This window comes from Taudactylus pleione, unplaced genomic scaffold (genome assembly GCF_031769625.1).
Source record: "Taudactylus pleione unplaced genomic scaffold, aTauple2 ptg000093l, whole genome shotgun sequence".
Taxonomy (NCBI): domain Eukaryota; kingdom Metazoa; phylum Chordata; class Amphibia; order Anura; family Myobatrachidae; genus Taudactylus; species Taudactylus pleione.
The window spans coordinates 23,489,912-23,513,783 of NW_028284495.1; positions in this window are offsets into that span (position 1 = coordinate 23,489,912).

Here is a 23,872-nt window from a genome sequence, read left to right on the forward strand (position 1 = left end):
TTCTAGCTAATTATAGGTGGAATTCATCATTCCACCTCTCCATAAGTATCTATTCCGAAAAGCTGTCATTTTTGTGATGACAGCTTTTCGGGAAATAGATACTTTTCCCTGCCTACACTACCTTATCGCATCTGGAAACAGTGCTGCGCATGCGCTGTTACATCTGTAAAACCAGCGCATGCGCAGCACTGCCTACAGATGCGTTAAGTTTGTGTACCCCCCCGACCCCCTCCGCTCACCCCCCCCCGACTTACCTGTCCGCGCAGCAGCCTCCGGCTCCGTCCTGCTGGTCTGTCATGTGGTTTCCCAGCAGGCCACATGACAGATTAGAAAAAAAATAAAAAACTTTTTTTTTTTGTCTAAACTTTCTTGTGCTCTGCTGGGGAGCACACATGTCCGACCAGCCTCCGGAGCCTGAGGACGGAGCAGAGCGCCGGAGGGACTCGTCAGGGGACCTGCACACGTGGATACAGGTAAGTTTCACCTGCTATTCGCCACCTTACAGAGGCGAATAGTAACTGCATCAAATTCCGAAAATTGATAATTTTTGTAATTTGATGAATACCACAATTTCCACATCCCCATACTAATGTACTAATATACTAATGTATGGGCAGTGTGGAAATTAACGCAGGGGAACTTAGCAAGGAGATATCTGTGATATCTCCTGTGCTAAGTGGCTACATGAATACCAAAATAACATTTTTTAAGGAAAATGTCCTTAAAAACGTTATTTTAGTGTTGATGAATAGGCCCCTTTATATTTTAACTATAATGCATCATACTGCTTTAAAAACAGTATCCTATTTAACAAATCCTAACCAGAAAAGGAGGATTTAGAAGTGAAAAGTTTTGAAAGATTTAAATCAGCACTTTTGCTACTTCATTTAACAAAGCTATTTTCTTTCAGCCATAGAAAAATAAGAGATAACATGCCACAGCCCAGCATTCTCAGCACTGCTCTGGCTGCAGATCCGGAGGCAGGATGATCCCACCGTTTGCCAGGCAGCTTTCATTCATATCAGTCAGCTCTTTCCTGTTTTGGAATCTAAAAGGTCTTTGAAACAGTTTAAACCTTTCATAAATATACATGATATCCATATTCTAAATGATGTTTTTCCCTAAAATGGTTATCTTTTATTTTAACAATTGCCATATTACAATGATCATTTCTTTGCACTGAGAAAAAACTGTTTACAGTACGTCACAAAATATTAGATTTACTTCCGCCACGTGCATCCACTGTCTATATGTATCCTGTATCTTTCCAGACCTCCAACATCTGCTTGCAAAAGGCTCCAGTTCACCTGTGCCTTTTACCAACTTTCTTCCTACAGATCATAAGCCCTCATAAGAAGGGACGTTTCAGTGGCAAATCTTGGATTTTGAAAATGCAAATAGTCCTAATAAACTGCACAAAACCTGAATCTTGCAGCCTGTGATATCAATGCAACAAGTTCCATCCATCTTGTAGTAATCATGTAAAACAAATGGAATGATATTATATTGGCACTTGACTCCCGAGGATTGGGGACCTTAATCTAATACGTTGGTACATGTAAAAGAAAACATAAAGTCCAATAGAGTGTAGTATGTTATGCACTTTTGACATCCTTATGTAGGCACAGGTCTCCAGAAGAAGGTGAACTTTCATTCGTCAGATATAAAAGACCTCCTCTCCACACCCCATATGTATTACCCTTATGTTGGATAGGCTGATAAGACGCATTATAAGGTTTCTTTTCTAACCTCGTACTCAATCTTTCTGTCTCACCAATGTTCCTCCATTGACATAAACCCAGGGGGAAAAAACACAGGAGAAAGATTAGTGCATTATCCCAATGCAATTATTTAATGACAAACAGTGGAAAACTTACACAAAATACAATCAGTAAATCACAATAAAATTCATAGGTCTTTAAAAGTCCCAGCTTGTTTACCTTAAAGAAGTAAAGTCGAATGTGAAGCACAGTCTTATAAGTTCCGGATTCCCCTCTGGCTCTGCTATCTGACCTCTACATAGTTCCTCTCCCGTGGTTCAAGTGAAGTATGCCTACTTATGGATCATAATGCTCATAAGGTGACCTGAGCCCCCTTAGCCTGGCACAAAGCCAGGATCAGTGTGATCGCTCCCCCGCACAGGCATAGGAGACTGCTGTGGCTGCTGCTCAGCAGCCACGAGCAGTCTCCAACTGCAGCTCAGCACACGCTGTGTGCTGGGCTGCGGTGAGGGGGGGAGCGGCGCCGGACCCAGGCCCCTCAGGAAGCCCGGGCCCAGGTAATCTGTACCCGCTCCCCCCCCTCTCGGCGCCCCTGATTGTGGCACTGCTTCACCACGCGCCAAATATGGGGGGGCTCAATCAGTGCGATTGCTCCTCCCATACATAAGGTGCAGGCAGAGGAGACTGCTGCTGAGCTCAGTGGCAGCAGCCTCCCTGGACCCACCATAGCCCAGCACTCAGTAGCGTGTGCTCTGCTGGGGAGAGAGGCTGCTGCCGTTGACCAATCAGATTAGATAGCAGAGGTCTTTCAGCAAGCTCTGATGATTCAGGGTCACCTGCTCCCTCGTGTGCTCTGTGCTGTAACATGAGTAAACCCCTGTCAAACCAGGAGAGATCTGGCTGAGCAGCAGGAGTAACAGAAAATGGCTGCCCCCATAGCAGGCTACTGAAGGATGGCTGCTGCTGACCAATAGGGAGCCAGGTTTACTTTCCCAGAAATCCAAGAGACTAGAGAGGGCAAAAGAAGGCGGGGCTTAGTGGGGGAAAGAGGATTAATAATGTGAATAAGGGGAACTACAGTACTGTGTGGCATAAAGTAAATAAGGGCACTACAGTGTGGCATAATGTGCATAAAGGGCACTACTGTGGCATAATGTGAATAAGGGGCACTACTGTATGGCATAATGTGAATAATGGGAACTTCTGTGTTCCATAACGTGTATAAGGTGTACTACTGTATAGCATAATGTGTATAAGGGGCACTACTATGTGGTATAACATGAATTCTGGGCGCTGCCATGTGGCATAATGTGACTTGTGGGCACTTTTGCGTGGTATGACGTGAATTGTGGGCATTACTGTGTAGGATAATGTTAAATGTGGGCACTACTGTGTGGCATTATGTGAATTGGGGGCATTATATTACAGTACATATAATGTAACATTGATTGTATTAACTGTATACATCAGCTTCAACGATGCAACCAAAATTTTGCCCTTCAAATTTCAAATGTGCTCTCCTCAGTGGTCAGCATCCTGCCCAAAAAAGAGTGAACACTATGGGCGGGATTCAATTAGTCCTGCTAACTGAATGGATGCTAATTGATCACCGGCATGTATTCAATTAGCCCCGCTTATCGCAGATTTCATATTGGGTCTCCTGAGTACTTTATGCATTAACGCCCGTTAACTGCACTTAACACCCTTTTTAATGAGCGTTAAATAAGGGATCGGGTGAAATAGGGAGGCTATTTGAATAGCCTCAGGCGATAAAGCTCAAGGCTACCTGCCTTTTTCACCCCCGTTAAGTTATCAGGACTAATGAAATTCCCTTTGGTTGTGCAGGGGGGGCAATCACACTGATCCAAAAGTAGCCTTTCCCTGCGATGTGCCGGGAGTGCTGTCTGGGCTACTGGCATGTGCAGTCCCGAGACTGTGCAGTCTCCTATGGAACCCTCTCCCGGTAAGTTTTGCGATGTGTAGCCCATCTTCAGATGACGTTAGCTGCGTGGGCCAAACTCCGGAATTGCACAATTTATTCTACATATTTGGCTCCCTTTGCGGGAAACCCCATAGTAATGGCATGAGTGATTGTTTTTATAGTTCAGTTCTTCAGTCTTGTGTCTGAAAAAAACAAATGTAGTCTTTAACTGATGCAACATAATAAAATAATACATGTAGTTATTGGCCGATTTTACAAGTATAAGGGAATCACTCTTTTTATACTGTACTACACAGTGATAGAAACCTTCCAGCAAGGTTGGAAGCTGCTATCCAGGCTCGTGACTTAAGGAGTTTCACCTTGATTTACCTGAGATAGCTGTATTCACGCCCATCTCATTTCATACACCTCCTTAGATTCCTACGATAGATAGAAGTGATGTGTAACAAAGGTTTCCTGTATGAGAAAACAGACGTGTGCTACAAAATGTTTTTTTCTCCCTCTGCTGGGCACATTGCTGTCATTCCAATATACACAAGAAACACACTCCTTGTGCTTTTGTAACTGGGATGAAGCTCAGTCTACATTGTAGTGAAGAGTGGAATAATTATATGTAACTTCTTTTAAAGGCTATGGGCCTGATTCAGAGACGCATGCAATGCTGGTATTCATGGAGTTGGCCGATTTGTTGCTACTGTACGTATTCAAAAATCCCTAAAAACTCCTACTGAGCATTCACTAACCAGAGTGTATGCATAAACTATCAGCAGAATGTAGGGTGACAGCAGATAGTAATAGCAGAGTGTTTTGTCACAAACATGTGTAATGAATTGTGCTTGGTGTAGTAGTCCTCCAGATTTGGCGTTAAACCCAGCTACACCTGTGCTAGCCAATATGTAGATGGTATAGATAGGGTAACGCAGGAGATGGTGTTAGTGGTGGTTAGTCCACACATGGTATGCTTAACCAGCTCTTAGAGTTATTGTAATCTGGCAGAAGAGCAAGTAACACAAGACACAGGGTTATCACAGGTGTAACAGCAGAAGGCAATCTGTGTGGAATATAGCAGCCTGGAGTTTGGGGTAATTCTGGCCATTGTAATACGCCAGGCGTGAGCTAGGTGCAGCTCTGTGTATTTGTGGTAGTATAGGGTACTTGCGGATATTGTTACTGGCTGTACTGGCATGTATTCTACTTTCCATTCTTCACTGGGACAGGCTCTTTCTGAGCCACTGTCCTGACAACAGACTTTTGCTATCGTAAATAGGAATAAAAAATGATGGGTCCACGCTGCCAGTAATGATAAGTAAGCCCTATCAGTGTCCCTTTAAAAATGTCTAGTAGTAATAATTTTTATACATTAGTATATATTGCCACCTCAATTTGCCATTTGCCAGCCATATATGGCTCCTCTTGGCAGGTCTGGATTAAGATTTGGAGGGGCCCCAGGGCAACTAACTTGTGGGTGCCCTTCCCAAATAAAATTGTCTATATTATATGCTATCGATGTTATTAAAAAGTGTATTGTGTGTAAATACTCACAGCACCGCAAATGTGCTAAACACAGTGCAGTGCCCCCAGCTCGCACTATGCCACACAGAAACCCCTGGTCATATATGGCACAGTGACCAGGGGAGGAACCTCGCCAAATATGGTGGTCCATTTGCGATAGCCCCAGTTACACTATTGTTAATCTCACACTGCTGTGAAAACACTGCTCTTTTGCGAGGGTTTTTTCTCATTCGTCGGCAGCCTAAGGTAAAAGGTTAATGTGAAATGCACATGCGCGACAGCACATAGCTGTTTAACCTGGCAGGGAACCAGCGAAGCCACTACTGTACAGCTTTACAAAAATAAATAAATAAATTGAGTCAATCAGCTGAAATCAGTAAAACAAAGGGCGGGATCGCCGATATGCATGAATAAAATCACAAAGGACAGCTCTCTCGGTAAGAGCTGTTTTTTGCGATGGCGTCCTTTTGAACATGCGCAGAAGGATGTGTGCGCCGCACGGGGTGCTGGGAGGGATCCAATTGGATCCCTCCCAGGGGGAGAAGGATTAGAAGCCCATAGGCTTCTATTGGGCAATGCCATCGGAAGATGGCGTTGCCCACCACATCCAGGGCTTAGTGCATTTTTGGAGGTTTGACTGCAAAAAAATGCGTTGCTTCATCCCACCCAAATAGCTCATCTCATGAAGTTTGAATGTGAAGCACTCTGGGGCTTGGTTGCAGTAGGTAACACCATCTTCCTCATGGCAGGAGCAGCGCTAGCTGCACAGGAGAGGTTAACCGAGGTCTGGGCTCTGGAGCAACATGCAGGTTTTTAGGATATACTGAGAGTGGGTGTGCAGGTACAGATCATCATAATTAATCGAATGCTGGAACACCAGACAGATGCAAGTTTTCGGGATTGCCTAAATGTGTGAATTTAAGGGCTGGTGCAGATTTACGGGATTACCCATGTGTGGGAACACTAGGGTAGGTGCAGGTTTGTGGGATTACCTGTCTGCTGGAACACTTTTCAGGATGTCCAATGTGTGAAAACTGGAGTAGGTTTTCAAGATGTCCAGTGAAGGAACAATGGAGCAGGTTTTTGGGATGTCCAATGTAGGAACACTCGAGCAGGTTTTCAGGATGTCCAAAGTAGAACACTAGAGCAGGTTTGTCCAATGTAGAAGGAACACTTGGGCAAGTTTTCAGGATGTCCAATGTAGAAGGAACACTTGGGCAGGTTTTCAGGATGTCCAACATTGGAACACAGAAATACAGGAACTGGTATGCAGAATGCAGAACAGGAACCTGGAGCCAAGTTTTCTGTTCTGGAAGCGTTGTTGTACTAGAATTCCCTTGCCAGCACATATTCGCTTAAATAAAGCGTCTTGGCTGGTGATTGGTCACTTGGATGTAGTCTGCTGTTCACTGATTGGCTAGGCATTTGGGTGACATCATTCAAATATGGCGGCACCCAAAGACCGGAGCCAGGAGGTTGATGCCAGCCACATGCAGTTAAGTCAGTGGTTCCCAAAAATTTTTGAATCGCAGCACCCTACAGTATCGGCATTGTTTTCACAACACCCCTAAGCCAAAAGTTTGTTCTTGAGGAAAGAAATTATTAAGTAAATTGTGCTTACCTGTCATCCTTAGGTTCAGTTATGTAGTGGTGGACAGGTTTGCGCTTCTGTTTGTTCACATAATTACATTACATTGACCATAAATAAGTTGATTTGGTGCTGGACCACAAACCTGAGGCACCCCTGCAAGTGTCCCAAGGCACCCCAGGGTGCCACGGTACAAAGCTTGGGAACCACTGAGTCAAGTGTTTGTTTAGAGACTCTGATGGGCACAAAAACACACGCTGGACCCGGTATTGATGTGTGACACTTTTGTTTCAGATGATGTTCTATGACAGAGGGTCCCAAACTCGGTCCTCATGGCACCCTAACAGTCCAGATTCTAAGGCTATCCATGCTTGACACAGGTGACTTTTGTACCTTAGTCTCTCAATCAGGTGATTTAACCACCTATGCTCAACCAAGGATATGTTTAAAACATGAACTGTTGGGGTGCCTTGAGGACCATGTTTGGGAACCTCTGTTCTATGTAATCATAGTCATATCTCACTAGTTTTTATGTATTATGGAAGATGCTGTAATTTTATAAATAATTGATTTTATTGACAAGAACAATACTAATAATAACATAAGCTAGGGATAAATATGGAGTCATTTTTTCCACCTAAAATCTTAAAAAATTATGTTGATTACAACTGGATGATTATAAATGGTGTTGTGGGTTTTTTCCAAAACAGAGCTGAAATATGTTATCACAGTAATATGAATCTATTGCTGGTTGCCTTCATGCTTTCCTTTCCGGAGGATCAATATACAGTACAAGTGGGAATAGTTCTCATCATCTGTGAGAACATCCAAACAAATGGCTAAGTACATATTTCATGGCTGACTTATAATTAACTGATAATAGGACTATTGGAACAGTTGTATTTCTAGTAGGGATGTGCAGGCTCGGATAGGTTCGAGTTTGCACGTGGAGTTCGGATTTTTCCCTCCAAAAAAACGGAACTCAGAACGAGGCAAAACGTCATCTTACATGGACGAACATCATCATTCCTGGTCTTTTGTCCAGGAATGATGATGTTCGTCCATGCAAGATGACGTTTTGCCTCGTTCTGAGTTCCGTTTTTTTGGAGGGAAAAATCCGAACTCCACGTGCAAACTCGAACCTATCCGAGCCTGCACATCCCTAATTTCTAGTCTTCATTGTGCCCAATGTGAATGTGTCATCTGAATCTGAAGATGGCGAATGTTCCCACATTCAAGCTCTGAAAATATTATATTTTCGGAAAATGATGATTTAGGTCCCCATACATGTATGGGGACAGCGGGACAGATCGGAGCTGAAATGTAAACTGGAGATAATAGTGAATAGCCCCGATCCTTAATTTCTACAAAAGAAGGTGAAAATTTAAATTTTCATCTGCTTTTGTAGAAATTAAGTGATAATGAATAGACCTAATGTATAAGCGCTCTATTTATTAACATTATATTTACTAAAATGAAGTGAAAAAGGTGGTTTCACACCCTTTTCACATTATTTTAGTTTCACATAAATTCGCTAAAGGGCAATTGGAGTAGAATTTGTAAAATTCTACTCCAAACCCTAATTATCACATATTTTTAGAAAGCAGATCACATTTCTCATAATTCTAATGGGAATTGGGATCTGGCCAGAGTTCTTAAAAATGAAATGTAAAAAAAATACTGGGGAAGCCCTGTGATAAAAACTCTATCTGGAGATTGTGTTATCCAGTGGTGGAACTAGAGAGTGGTGGGCCCAGGTGCAAGAATATGCTTTGGGCCCCCCTATGCAGTCCCCCACGTAGTGGTACCCCTATGAAGTGCCCCAAGTAGTGTCCCTTATATAGTGCCCCCAGTAGTAGTCCCCCGCTATGCAGTGCTCCCAGTAGTAGTCCCCCCTATGTGCAGTGCCCCCAGTAGTAGTCCCCCGCTATGCAGTGCTCCCAGTAGTAGTCCCCCCTATGTGCAGTGCCCCCAGTAGTAGTCCCCCTATGTGCAGCGCCCCCTGTAGTAGTTCCCCCTAGGTACAGTGCCCCCAGTAGTAGTCCCCCCTATGTGCAGCGCCCCCAGTAGTAGTCCCTGCTATGTGCACTACCCCCAGTAGTAGTCCCGCTATGTGCAGTGCCCCCAGTAGTAGTCCCCCCTATGTGCAGTGCCGCCAGTAGTAGTCCCCCCTATGTGCAGTGCCCCCAGTAGTAGTCCACCTATAGAACAAGCACACTTACCTGAATTCCTGCTCCTGTGCCCACCGCTGTCTGCTCCTCCGTCCTCCCTACCTGCTCTCGCTCTGCACCATGGGAGAGACGCTATGACGTCTCTCCCATCACCCACTGCGGGAGCCAGAAGGTGGAGCTCATGAATGAGCTCCAGCCTGGCTCCCTCCGTGGACGCGGCAGCCAATGAGAATCTGTCTGACTCTCATTGGCTGCCAAAACAAACACACCGCCGCCGGGTAGAATGAGAGTACTACCCGGGGCCGGCAGTGGTGTTTGTTGTGTAGTGCAGACTGCACTCACTGTGGTCCGCACTACACTGTGGGGTCTGTAGCCACCGGCTGCACCGCCGCTAGTTCCGCCACTGGCATTATCCAGGGTTTCCCCAGGTTTCCCGACTCCTGCTCTGAGCAGAGCCAGGAGCCATGCCCCAGTGATCAGCTGTGTGGTCTAAACAGACCAGAAGCTGATCGCTGTAAAAAAGAAAAAAAATTACCTGCATCCAGAGTGATAGGTGCTCCAGTGATGGCCTCTGGGGCTCCGGTCAACTGGTCTTCCGGCTCCTGCCCTGTGACCCTGGTGAGCTTCTGCATAAAACAGCTGACCGGGGTCACAGTGCAGGCCAGGAGACCAGCTGACACTGACTGGAGCCCCAGAGGACATCATTGGAGCACCGATCACCAGAGGTAAGTGAAAATGAAGGGAGTTGTGGGGGGGGGGTATGGTGAACCTGCTGGTGCATGCGCGGGCACCTTCTCACTCTATTCCAGAGGTAAATGAAAATGAGGGGAGTTGTGGAGGGGGTATGGTGAGCCTGTTGGTGCATGCGCGGGCACCTTCCCACAGTATTCCAGAGATAAGTGAAAATGGGGAGTTGGGGGGGGGGTATGGTGAGCCTGTCGGAGCATGCGCAGGCACCATCTCACTGTATTTTTTTTCAAAAAGTACAGTGAGAAGATTGCAGACGGGATACACAGGGACAGAGTTTTATCGCGAGTTCTGTCCCTGCAAGGGATTCTTGATAAATCCCTGTGATATTTCCTACATTCGCAATGTTAATTTAGGCGTAAATTATTACATACTAAGCGCAGTCCATTAAAACCATATTTCCTTGTAAATATCACACTATATGCTTCCAGCAAAGGAATCTTCAGGCTCTACCAAAACTGGAGAAATATCCAGGAAAACACTAATTTCATACCAAGTACTATTCCAAAACATATATAAGCTTTCCCAGGTAGTGTAGAAACTGTTGGTGCATGATTCATTATGCAAGGAAGATGCTGTCCAATCCAAGCATGAAAGAGAAACTGAAAATGCATTTCCTAACCACTGCTGATATAGTGCCTGATTCAGTACGGAACACAACTGCGAATGCAATAGCGATTATCCATGCAGTTGAACTGCGATAGTATGTTAATCCATTGCAATCGCTATGCTGCCACAGCACTACAGTGAATAAGGACGCCCACTTTACCTTACACACATCCGGAATGTTTAGCAAGACTGTGAAAACATTGGTACATTCGAGTAACATCGCAGCCTCACGCACACTTGCACATGCTCTGACCTTCCTCAGGAATTGATAACTTCCATGCACACTATGAGTACTCAGGCTGCATATGGCATTGCAGTGGATAATTTATGCACACACATGCAACGGCGTTCAAACACACTGGTACGCCTTCGTTTCCTCGACCAACCCCGTCACCTCCCACAAATGGCACTTCCTGTCAATCACTTTGCGATGGGTCTGCGTGGTCACTGCGATTGCAGTTCTGATCGCGATGCATATGCATGCGCAGTATACAACAATCGTCCGATTGTGTGTGTAATGTATTAGCAACCTTGTTCCTTGCTGAATCATGCCCATAATCAATAAAGGGCCCTTTACGCCCCCTAATTTAAAAATGTAGGGGTCCTACCTTACTTTTTCAGAATATACCTCTCCACATGCCCCTTAAACAGTGTCGGACTGGGGCATTAAGTGCCCACCAGGGTATGAATACCCCTTAATCGCTAGTCGCTTTTAGCGCTGCAAGTCACATAAGAAATAATTGCTTTCCAGCCCAACTGTGTTTCCATTTCCAAAGCACAAAAGTTATATTATTCACATAAAGGATAATACGCACTTTGATCTAAACAATTAGCGCAAAGAAGCAAGTAAATACAAAAGGTACAGCTTGATACATACGCATTCGCACCAGTCCCAGTATACAGTCGCCAATCCTGAGGTCTGTGGTCATCCAAGAGAATGGCTACTGACTGGGACCGGTGAACAGATTATATACCCTACAGATCATGATAACAACAATGTAGACAGGCAAATATAATTCCATTGGTTCTTGCTCTTGGTCTTTGTAGTACGCTGTGGTTCATAGGACAGTTCATATGTTGTCACTAGGGGTATGTCCCAATTCTCCAACAATGCCTTGAGATTACATTGTCTTCTTTAACTGGTTTAAGACACTAAATACAGAGTATACATTCTAACCAATAATTTCCTATAATCCATAACCAGTTGCGACTCCCTCGCTGATAGATTCGAATATCTGGAAATAAACAGGGTGTCAGTATAGTACCAAACATGCCATGTCTACCATGTTGTATACCTTAAATATCATATATGCACACTTTATACCATAATGATTGTCTAACAAAAACTTTTAATTATTAAGCTTAATGCTAGGGAACCTTTTCTATATGTGCTTGCATAAGTAATAGTGAGATATTTACAGGAATTCATCAGTGTGCAAATGTTGCGCTGCGTGTATGTGTCGTGCATCATGCAAATATGTGCTGTATGTATTTTATTCGTTAATGTGTGTCTGAATATGTGTCATGGGTTTATATATATATATTAAAATCAGTAAAATCAGAAAACTCAGCACTCACCATGTTTAAACACTCACAATAATGTATAAATAAATAATGGGGTTTTGGTTCATGGATTGATCAATGCATTTAAGCCTGCAGCCCTCATCACGGGACCCCACTTCTCTGCAGGTCCTACACTATCTGTCACACTGATGGAAACCTGGTAGCTGCTATCACATAGTTTAAACTGCAAAAATGTTACTTGGTTTAAAGCTCACCTGCCAGCTAATGGCTTTTAAAGGCAAGGCAGTCACCAAACCTGTATCAGCTGCCTTTTTGGTAGTATGATAGAAGCTATGTTTGGTGACTGCCTTGCCTTTAAAAGCCATTAGCTGGCAGGTGAGCTTTAAACCAGGTTACATTTTTTCAGTTAAATTATGTGATAGCAGCTACCAGGTTTCCATCAGTGTAACAGATAGTGTAGGACCTGTAGAGAAGTGGGATCCCGTGATGTGGGCTGCAGGCTTAAATGCATTGATCAATCCATGAACCAAAACCCCATTATTTATTTATACATTATTTATACTACTATTTATTTATACATTATTGTGAGTGTTTAAACATGGTGAGTGCTGAGTTTTCTGATTTTATTTATTTAAGCAATGTGGTTACAAGCCACTTGCACCCCATTCCTGGGAATGGCGAGAGCAGGTCTGCACCCCAAATCTGGGAGTGGCAAATGCAGTGTATTTCTGACTTTATATATATATTAATATATATAGCTTTATCCCATAACTGGTATTTTTGAAGTTATATCTGTCTGAACTAAGTTCAACAAATGACAGACAATGAAGTTGTTCTGATCAGAGAAGACCAGCAGATAGATACTTGATGGAGTTACAATGTCTGATGGCTAATTAAAGGCCTCTTCTGCCTATTTGGAATGTAAATGTTAGTTCCTTTAGGCATACAATGATAGACTTATGACAATGGTTTCTAATTTTGCATTTAAAACACTCAGCTGCACCTCACAGTATGTGTGTGTTTTTCAATTATCTGCCACAGACATACACAGAGCCTGTCTCCTATACATTGGCTAAAAGTAGCATTTTTAAATATATATATATGCATTTGTGCGCATCGGCTTGCTTCCGACGCAGAGTAGCGTCCGATTTTACTCTTTATCAGCCCATAAACGACTAGATCGTCAGATAATAATTACAAACAATCATAACCAATTATTTGACTTCGACAAGGGGAATACAGTGGAATGGGGCCCTTGCTTAAGAAGTGTGGTCAGCCACTAAAAGGCGTGTGACCAGCCACCACAGCGAGTACATGGTCTGGACCCCTTTATACATATATATAGTTAATACTGATAATGCATGCATGATAATAAATATACCAGATTGATAATACTGTACTGTAATACTGTACTGTAGTGAAGTCCTGGGAATGCAGTATAATGTGACATATGTATAATAATTAAGCCCATGATGGTGATCCTATCTATATATACGTATACCACATTAATGTATTTTACATGTTATAGAGGAACCCCAATACTGACCATCCAGCATCTAAACCTCAATGAGAACAGCATTAGGTCTAGTAAAGGTGAAATACATGCCTTTGTAATATAATATTCAACTATCTAAACTCTTACCACTAGGGCAACTGTAGCTTAGTGCAGAGGTTCCCAAACTCGTTCCTCAAGGCACCCTAAGGGCTATTTCGCACAGGCCGGTTTTCACCGGCCGGCAAAATAACTGTCCAAAGCCGGACTTTCTTTTTCCAGCAATCAGTGCCTTTCACATGCATTGGCTTTAAGCCATTTTTAATGTTGTGGTTGTTTTTTTAATGCAGTAGGCACAGCAGCAGCAGATCGAGTTGTGGGTGGGTACAATACGTTGTGTGTGAAACACAACATTGGAGTTTGTGCTTCAATGACCTGCAGCGACAGCACAGACACTGCACGGCAGCTGTCTTTGTCAGTGGGTATTCCTGGCTGTAACACAGCGACTGTACTGTGTCCATGCTGTCTGAAAGGACCCACCAGTTTCCATGCTTAATTAAATTTTACACCCGGCAAAAAAAAGCCAGTTTTTTTGCCGGCCGGTGAAAACCGACAGGTGTGAAATAGCCAGTTCAGGTCTTAAGGATATGCATGCTTGTGTATAGATTGTATAATCACACTGACTGAAGTACTAATTAAGTCACCTGTGCTTAAGTATTGATATCCTGAAAACCTGGACTGTTAGGGTGAGTTTGGGAACCACTGGGTTAGTGAATGAACGCAGAGCTTCTGTCAGAATGCGGCCTGGGATCAGTCGCTACTCCCGCACCGGCGTCCTTGGGCTTAGGTGTTCAGTCGCTGCTGAGTGGTGACTGAGTATTCTACCCAGGGTCTGATAGGGCTTCCATGCGTGGCTACCACGTCCTGGTTCCCGTGGTAGCCATGTTGGTCCATGTCACCTGACTAATCTCTCCCAATGGTAGTCCTGTGGTCACTCAGCTGATCTCCTGATCCAATGACCAACTGCCTAGGGGTATTTAAGTCTGACTCTAGGAATAGGAAGTTGCTGATCAACTTCATCTCTTCATTAACTTCAAGTCTTCAGTGTTCCAGAGACTGAGTACTACTTCTTCACTCCAGGCTCCCCATTGTTTTCAACTTCTAGTGTTTTCCAGTGATTCTCTCTCCAGTGTGCAGTTCAGCTATTCATGCTGTTTCCCTGAGTTATAAGTATTTGTTCTCACTCTGATTTCTCTGATTTAGATGTCCAGCTCTCTCCCTGTGTTACATGCTTCAGCTGTAAGCTGATTACCAGTATTCTGAGTTTCTCTTTTCTTGCTGATTCCCTGTTATAAGAATTTGTTCTCAAGCTGACTTTTGTGAGTTACATGTCCAGCTTTCTCCCTGTGTTACATGCTTCAGCTGTAAGCTGATTACCAGTATTCAGAGTTTCCCTTCTCATGCTGATTTGCCTGGGTTACATGTTCACCTCTCACATAGTTACCGAGCAAGCCTGCGATTGGATCTCTATCAATTCACAGTGCATCCCTGTGTCTACATTCCCTGTGTTCCTTACAACAAGTCAGTCTCAGGATCTTCTGTGTCTTCCAGAGCAAGCCTGCTTCTGGTTCATTTCCAGTACCACTCCATTTCCGTTGTTTCCCAGTGCCATCCCATTTCTACTAAGTCCCCAGTTTGTCCCATTGCTGGTAATCTCCAGTGTTACCACAGCTTTCAGTAAACTTCTAGTGTTATTATATTTCTGTCTTCTGCCACTCCCAGGTACCTGTCCAGAGAGCCGCGACCTGCTCACTTGGTGCGGCGAAACCTAAATCCCAATAGGAGGGGTCACTGGCGAAGACCACCAAGTGGGTTAGATTCTGTGCCTCTGGGCAGGCCTAGCCAAACCTGGGTTTGGCCCCAATAGGAAGACATTTCCACTGTCACCCCTGTCAGTTGCTGCTCTACCACCCTAACTCCCTAGTGCCCGGTTGTGACAGCTTCATTGTCATTCCAATCACTGTCAGGAACTGTGGGCCTGATTCTGATGTGGACGTATTGCACCAACTAAAATGCAAATGCAGCAGTTGGTGTCTATAGGAAATAAAATAATTTTTTATATCTGACCCTGGCGCTCGCAATGTGGTCTGTGTATGGGTAATTTGTTGGTTGCAGCTGCCAAGAAGAGAAAATTGTGTACTATTTGCAGAAATATATGCTAATAAATTGGCTACGCAATCCTATAATTCAAACCCATAAACTAATCACTATGTAATCAATCTCATATTTATTGCCACAATCTCATCCAGGGTTCATCATTGGGAAGGCCTCATACCAAAACCATTTAAATCAACGGGGTTTGATTGGTTTATTTCTCCACTTTATTATTTCAGTTTACTTTTAGAAATTGTAAGTAACTGTATGATTCTTATTAACATTATTATATTCTTGTAACTTTTTGTACATAAACTTTGAAGATATTCTTAAATTAAACACTGATTCTAGTTCTGGATCTGTGTTTTTATAACCCAAGGCCTCATATGGCTCATGTTACCTATTTTTCTAAGTATTGATAATTGTGCATGCAGGTGAATTGTGTATGCAGGTGAGTAGAAGCCCACTTTATGCTTTAGCATTATATTCTTCTTCTGCTGGTGGCAGTTACCAGGTTTAGTTAACCACACGTGCTGAGGTAACCTGTAAAAGTCACGGGCGGCGATTCTCAGATTGGCGTATCTGGAGGGTCGACCCGCAGGACCGTGACATTCCCTATTACAGGGACACACATACACACTATTTTTATTGAATTTTTTGTATGCCAGAAGCCAATTAACCTAAGTATGTTTTTGGAGTGTGGGAGGAAATTAACCTACAGGTAAGTATGTTTCTGGATTGTGGGAGGAAACACTTGGAGGAAACCCTTGCAAAACATGGGAAGAAAGTATAAACTCCATACAGATAGCAGCTTGGTCAGGATCTGAATTCATGATATCAGGGCTCCAATAAGGTAATGCTATCCATTATGCCAAATTTTCATTCCTATTATCAAATAAGTATTTATAAACAAAAGAGTATTAATAGCTAATATATTCAAATCTAATTTGGAGATTCACCATACAGTATATATTTAGAAGTTAATCACACACATTTTCTGCATCATTTAGTATAAGTTTGGCTGTTGTGATGTTTTCTCCTTGGACTTCTGGCAGAGAACGAGTCAATATTGCTGTCTACTGCTCTGCGGCTGCTGGAGCTTTTATTCTCACAGTTACTGCTGATAGCACAGACAAGCCAGATTGCTGTTAAGAGCATAAAGCGTTACCTCCTCTGTCCTGTAAGATCCTGTGCTGCTGCTGAGATGTGCATGATGTCTTTCAAGGCAAGTAATGTTTATCTTACATTCAGATGTTAGCAGCAAATAGATGCAACTCCTGAGATAAGGGTTCTTGACTCAGAGGCCTAGTTCTGGAGTAGCACAGTACAGAAACAGCTCTTCCAGGCCTCGAGTCAGTCACTTTTTATATGCTGCAGAAATGACCCAGCAAATATCCTTACTGTGATTAAAATGGAACACACTGGGAATACCAGATTGTGCGGTTACATCGAAGGGATAGAATCAATGCTTTTTAAAATAGTTGTAGTGTTTTGATCCATTGAAGCAGTCAATAATCCTCTATAAATAATAATACTGATGCTTTATTGTTATACTGTTATTATATACTGTTATTTACTGTTATACTACAATATTGTAGACCTATATAGCATTATTTGTACTTTGTTTACATGCTTTGGAGTTACATGCTTTGGAGCATACTTGCCAACTCTCCCTGATTGCTACTAGATTGCTACTATTTCAGGGAGTCTCCCTGACAATCTCCCTAACTCCAGGAAAAGTCTAGCAATCTCCCTGGTTATAAGGCACAATGATCCCTATGGCTACATGCATTTTCTGAAAAGTATCAGTGTGTTCTCATCAACAAGTAGATCTTACTAACTGCTTTCGGGCTCATTTACATTTGGATGTAGATCAATTTTGTGACATTGTCTCTCAGATGTAGCAGTACAAGCGCTCATAGATGTTACTTTCACATTCTCCATGAAATGCTTTTTCAAAAGTAGGCAAGTATGCTTTGGAGTTGTCTGTTTTTCATTATCTCTGTAAAGATTGCCACTTACTGTACATCATCCTGTTGAAATTTGTTGCAGACGGTCTACTTATTTCTAAACATTTTTTGCCTGTTATTTTTCTTACCTGCATCAGTCAGGTTTCTTCCAGTAGCTGTTTTTGGATAAAGTAGATTTATGCTTCCTTGTTAGCATGACCTGTTTATATAAAGAAAGGGTTTATACATGGGAATCGGTATGAGATGGTTCAAATACCAACAGTGAAAGCCTGAACGCTGAAGATCCCGACTACTGCTGGTAAGTACCCTAACCCTCCCCTCTCCCCCCCTAACATTCCTTAGTAATGCCCTAACCTCCCCGGAGGGGTGCCTAACCCCCCCCCCCTTCCCCGTTGGTGCCTAAGCCTAGCCCCCCCTTCCCTACCGGGGGGTGCCGAACCCTAACCTCCCCTCCCTGTAGCCTAATCCTCCCTGGGGGGGTGCCTAACCCTAAGTCCCCCCGGGGCTGCCTAATCCTAACTCCCCCATCCCCGGCTAAGCGGTTGGGGTGCCGATGCTGGTATCCTGACATCCATCAGGCATCAGCGTCGGCATTATGCTGGGCGGCGAGATTCCTGCGTTGGTATTTTGACTGCCGCCATCGCGTCCGCCGGCATATCAACTACATCCCTATAACAAGCATATAGAGATCAAGCATCCTATTTTGCCCCCTGCCTAGTGGGATGAAGTGTCTCCAGAGGGTTACCAACACTGATCATGGAAGCGATGGCACTTTTTATCTGGGTATATGGGTATCATTTCACTAAGGGCCAGGGCATACAGATGTTTTATCACTGCAATTTAAAAAAAGAACACAACTGGAGTGAGTGAAAATAGGTGGTCTATTTACTAAGCCTTGGATGGAGATAAAGTGGATGGAGATAAAGTACCAACCAACCAGCTCCTAACTGTAATTTTATAAAACACAGGGCGGGATGTACTAAAGCTGAAAATGCTGTAAAACCCCCGAAAATGCAGTTATTGGTGGTTTTACCGTATTCCCCAAATGTACTAAGCACCGGAATGTGATGTATTCCGGTGCTTGGTCCGGATGGGTAACATCACCTTCAGGTGGCGTTACCCAATAGAAGCTTATGGGCTTCTTATTGGGACGCTCCCCCTTGGGAGGGATCTGATCGGATCTCTCCCATCACCCCCCGCGGCCCACGTCCTTCTGCGCATGGGCAGAAGAACACCAAAGGGACTTCTAGGTGTTAATCCCGGAAGTCCCTCTGTCCAGAGCCATCGCAAAGGACTGCTCTTATCAGGAGAGCTGTAATTTGCGATATTCTTGGTACGTACAACGGTAATGAACTGCGGTATGTACCCGAAGACAGGGGGGATGTACCGCATCCAGCCCACAGTCTGTGACATGACAGGAGCTGATTGGCTGGTACTTAATCACTTTTCAAGGCTTAGTACATAGACCCCTAGGTTACCTATCACTTGCCAGTAGTTCCTGGACAAAGCTATATAATGTATTCAATGAGGCATTTCACATCTTAGGGCCATGTCACATGGATATTTAGTCTTGTGTTTTTAGACCATTATAACACTGATCTGCCACCACCAATACCAATATTTCTTACAAACATTTTCTCTTACAGAAGGGGATGAAGAAGTAGCAGCTATGTTACAGGATTATCATGGTTAGATTTGTTTTACTTTCCATACTTTAAGGGAAATCTGCACTACGGGATAATGTCATACTTTACAACATTCAACTCCCTCCTTCCGGGCCACAACGACGCTATCATGCGGCTCCACCCCTGGCCCCGCCGAAAATAAAGGCATTGTGAAGCAGTGGGCGGAGCCATGATGATGCGATTCAGCGCAAATCGCGTCATTGGGCCCCCCGCAGCGGGGGTATCTGCTAGGTAGTCGGGGGGCAGGCGGCAGCCGGGAGGCTTGCCTGCCTTTGCGGGGGGTCAAGAGCGGCACCCGATATTCGGGAGGCTCCCGACCAAATCGGGAGGGTAGGCAAGCCTGGATAATGTAGAGTTGAGCAAAAATCGTCCGTAATTGCTCCCACATTGCGTGCACAAGTTGGACGCATATTTGCAAGCAAAACATCCCTCCAGTCGCATCTCAACTGCATATGAATCACCTATACTTTCGTAAGCTTGTATCCGAAACATGCGAAACACTCCATTTACAGCCTGTAAGTGTAAATAGGCAAAAAGAGGGAGGGGGGAGGGGGGCTTGTAGTGCCATGCAGAGAAAATGCAGGTTTATTGCCGTGCAACTTCATAGTACAGAGCTTGCAGCTAAGTGAATCTGCCCTTATAATGTGAGCAACCACCCCACCTTGCAGCTACTACAAACTCCATAGTTAATCTCTGCTATGTCCCATATGTATAAAGTAAATAAATGGATTTTTTATTATTTAAATCATGTGAACTTTACACATCTGAAGTACAGATATAAAAGGCAGCCTATGCATATATCACCTATACAAATCTGGGACTGTCCAGGAAGTCATTTAAGTCTAATACAGATTGACAGCTAGTAATAAATTAACAAAATTCATAACATATGAAAAATATAACGTTAAGTTAAATGTTGGGGGGGGGGCGCGTGTCCTGGCAGGCAAGGGAAGCAGCCACATTTGTGAAGAGCTCCCTACTATCGGGGAAAAAAAGCCCAAATACCCCCTTTTTATAGTCCCAGGAGGTGACTATCTCTTCACCCAAAGCTCCACTTAGTGATTCTTTCTATCAGGGGGTATGTTGCAGAGCCGAGACACATTTATTAATGCGTTTGCAGGTTGCGGCCTGACCACCCTGCAGAAGCCGGGGACTTGCGCTGACAACGCTACCGGAAGCGCGCCCGGACATTCTTTACCTGATTCGCGGCGCTGTAAGGACAGTGGATGCACGCTGTTCATGCCGCTGGAAAGGGCCAAAACCAGAGACTGCCCAGACTACCAGGTGGAGAGTAGTGACTTAACACTATTTTAATTATTGGAGCAGAAAACGCAATTAGAGCAGACAGCTCCTTATTAAGTGACCCAGCTCTCCCATATATGCCGGGTCCTCGACCCTGATAAAATAAAGAAGTGTCTCCTAGCTCATCAGACACGCTGCACGAGTCATAGCATCCACTCCTCAGGATATAGGGGCTCCCTACTATCCAGCCCTATAACTCCCTTTTTTAAAACACAGCAGTTGACTCCGGTCTGAGCTGTGGATGGGTGTTCTCAAGGGATTCCACAGGTGCTCATACATATAAACATACATACCTTGGGTCCCATGACTTAGCCTAAACTCGGCAGATAACATCTGAACATTACTCTGCCGGCCCCTCTTTGGGAGAAATAGCAGTTTACAAGTAGTTTATTATCTTTGCGTCCTTTGTTTTCACAAAGCAATAGAAGCTACATACTGCATACATCCCTTCTTCCCTACTGAAATCCTATCAAACAGAAAATATTTAATCGTATAAATTTCTTCATATGCATACAATCTTCATATAGATTAACAGAGCTTCCCCTTGTTTTGCTATTTGATGTGACTCAATGTCAATGTGATGCCAGGCCGCAGGGAGTCACCTTTTGCAGGATTTCTATCTAAATAGCATGTTCGTAACCTGATGTCGCTTATGGTGACCTATGCTACTACCTAGTGATTTCATTTTTTCGCTACATTATGGTCAAAAATCAAAAAACCCCTCAAAAAGGCAACACACCTTTACTGAAAGGACCCCAATCACAAACAGATCTGAGACCGTTTCTTCATATCACTCAGACCAAGGTTACAGCAGATCCAACAACGTCTAGCCCCCGCTCTTCCTCATCAACTCCTACAATGTCTCTGTTTCAAGAAGACCAACTCCATACATCTTCTGAGAAAGGCACAGAACTCCAGGACATTATGTCTTTCATGAAAACCTTACCCACTAAACAAGATTTACAAAACACCATTCGACAGGAACTTGCCACTGTTCGGAAAGATATATCGCAGATATCGGACCGTATCACTTCTCTAGAAAACTTCCAAGAATCTACAGATGCCTACTTGATATCCTTGAAAGATGTAATTTCTGCCCAAACAAAAGAAATTTGTGCTATCAATCTGCGGATGACAGATCTCGACAATAGGGGACGGAGAAACAATGTTCGTATTAGAGGTTTACCAGAAGGAGTCCCTCAATCTGGTCTAATAGATGCTCTTACAAAGATATTTAATGAAATTCTGGGAAGTGATGCGAATGAGCTTATTACTTTTGATAGAGCTCATCGAGTCTTAAAACCAAGAGGTCTTCCAGCCGATCGCCCCCGTGATATCATATGTCGTTTACACTACTACTCACAGAAAGAAGAAATTATGCGTAAAGCACGACAATTGGATGGAATGGACTTCAATGGCACAGAGATTCACATATTCCAAGATCTATCCTGGCATACGCTCCAACAGCATAAATCTCTTAAACCTATCACTGATGAACTCCGTAAGCGCCAACTGAAATACAGATGGGGCTTCCCCTTCAACCTCCAAGTATCCTCGGCTGGGAAAACACATTCTTTAACTTCGTATGTTGATCTGCCTTCATTTTGCTCCGGACTCGGTCTACCAAAACTTAATATCCCTAACTGGGAATTTGACCTGCCGGAACTGCAATTACCTCAGAGACCTGAAAATAATCCTCCTTGGCAAGAAATTCGCAGTCAGAGGAGATGCCCACATGCATCGTCACCTTCATTGGCTGAGGACGCCACCTGATTGGACTTATCTGCTCTCGGTCTGAGTTATTTTTTCCTCTGTTGGGAGCGGGTGAGATCCATCTAATTACTGATTTCATTGTTTGCCAATTGAGTGCTTTAATTACTAGTATGGTCTTTTTGTTTATTCCTAGCATTAGATGGTTGAGATTTTCTCTTTTTTTCAATAATCTATTCAGATATTATCTTAGATATCTAAGAATATTAGGAGTGTTCCTATTTTTCTAGAATCCTATTTAATGTTAGACATTTACATGTCAGGGTTTGTTACGAAAGTGTTATATGCTTTATTCTAAAAGACTCCCTAACCCCACACCCGCCATCGGCTGATATGCCCATTGGGTTTCTGGCTCTTCAAAGTGCCAGTTTCTCCACTGTGGGTTTAACCCTGTTTTTGCGATCCTTTTTTCCCTCAGGTTTCATTTTATGTTTTTTTTTCAAATGTGAATGTTTTCATTTATTTTCTTTTTTCCCTTTTTTTGACCATGTTGAGGACTGATCTATGCTTCATATTCTCACAAACTACATGAGCTCCCCAAATACGATTAAAATACACTCGACAGAGGTCTCAATATACCTGAAAAAAGATCTACCCTTTTGAGATCTTTATGGGCTGATAGATTGGATGTCGCACTGATACAGGAGACCCATTTTAAAATCTCGGCACGCAGCCCATCTCTAACTAATTATCGATACCCACTTGCATATTATAGCAAATCCAAGCGAGTTGCGACCTTATTCTCAAAAAAATTACAAATCTCTATAACTTCAGTCCACAAACCAGTCTCAGGTAGGTTACTCCTAATAAACTGTAAAATATATGAACAATCTTATACTTTCATTGTAGTCTATGCCCCTAATCATGACCAAACTTCCTTTTTTCAATCACATATTCCGAAGCTTGAATCTTTATGTTCTGGGATTATAGTTTTGGGAGGAGACCTTAATTGGACTCTTGATCCAACTCTTGATGTTTCGACTAAAGCCCCTAGATATTCCCAAAAGAAATATAGTGGAGTCAAAGAATTGTTCCATGACTTCCAACTGGCTGATACATGGAGAGTCTCCCACCCACTAGGCCGTGACTATACATTCTATTCTCATCCCCATAAAACATATACACGCCTGGATTATTTGTTTTTAAGTCACATACATCTCCCTATGCTTCTAGATGCATCAATTGGTGCAATTACCTGGTCAGACCATGCCCCTATATCAATCACCCTGTCAGTTCGACAACAATCTCCTGGTCAGTGGACCTGGCGCTTAAATGAATCATTATTGCAAGATATTGTTTGTAGAGAGGAAATCAATAAAACCCTGGTTGATTATTTCTCCACTAACGACACTGAAGAGGTTTCTAAAATTACCTTATGGGAAGCTCATAAGTGCGTATTGCGAGGTAAGATTATCCAGATTGGCTCCCACATGAAAAAACAAAAACTGCAACGTATAGAGAGTTTATTACAGCTGATTCATTCTTTAGAATCCTTGCATAAATCCACGCTATCCGGTTCAGAATATGCCGAGCTGACAGAGGCCAGAATTCAGTTGAAAAGGCTACTTTCTGACAAGGCTCAACTATCTCTCCGTAAATGTAAGCGTAAATATTATCAGTGGGGAAACAAACCGGGACGCCTGTTAGCTCAAGCACTCTTCATTTCAAGACCCCTGAAATAGCAT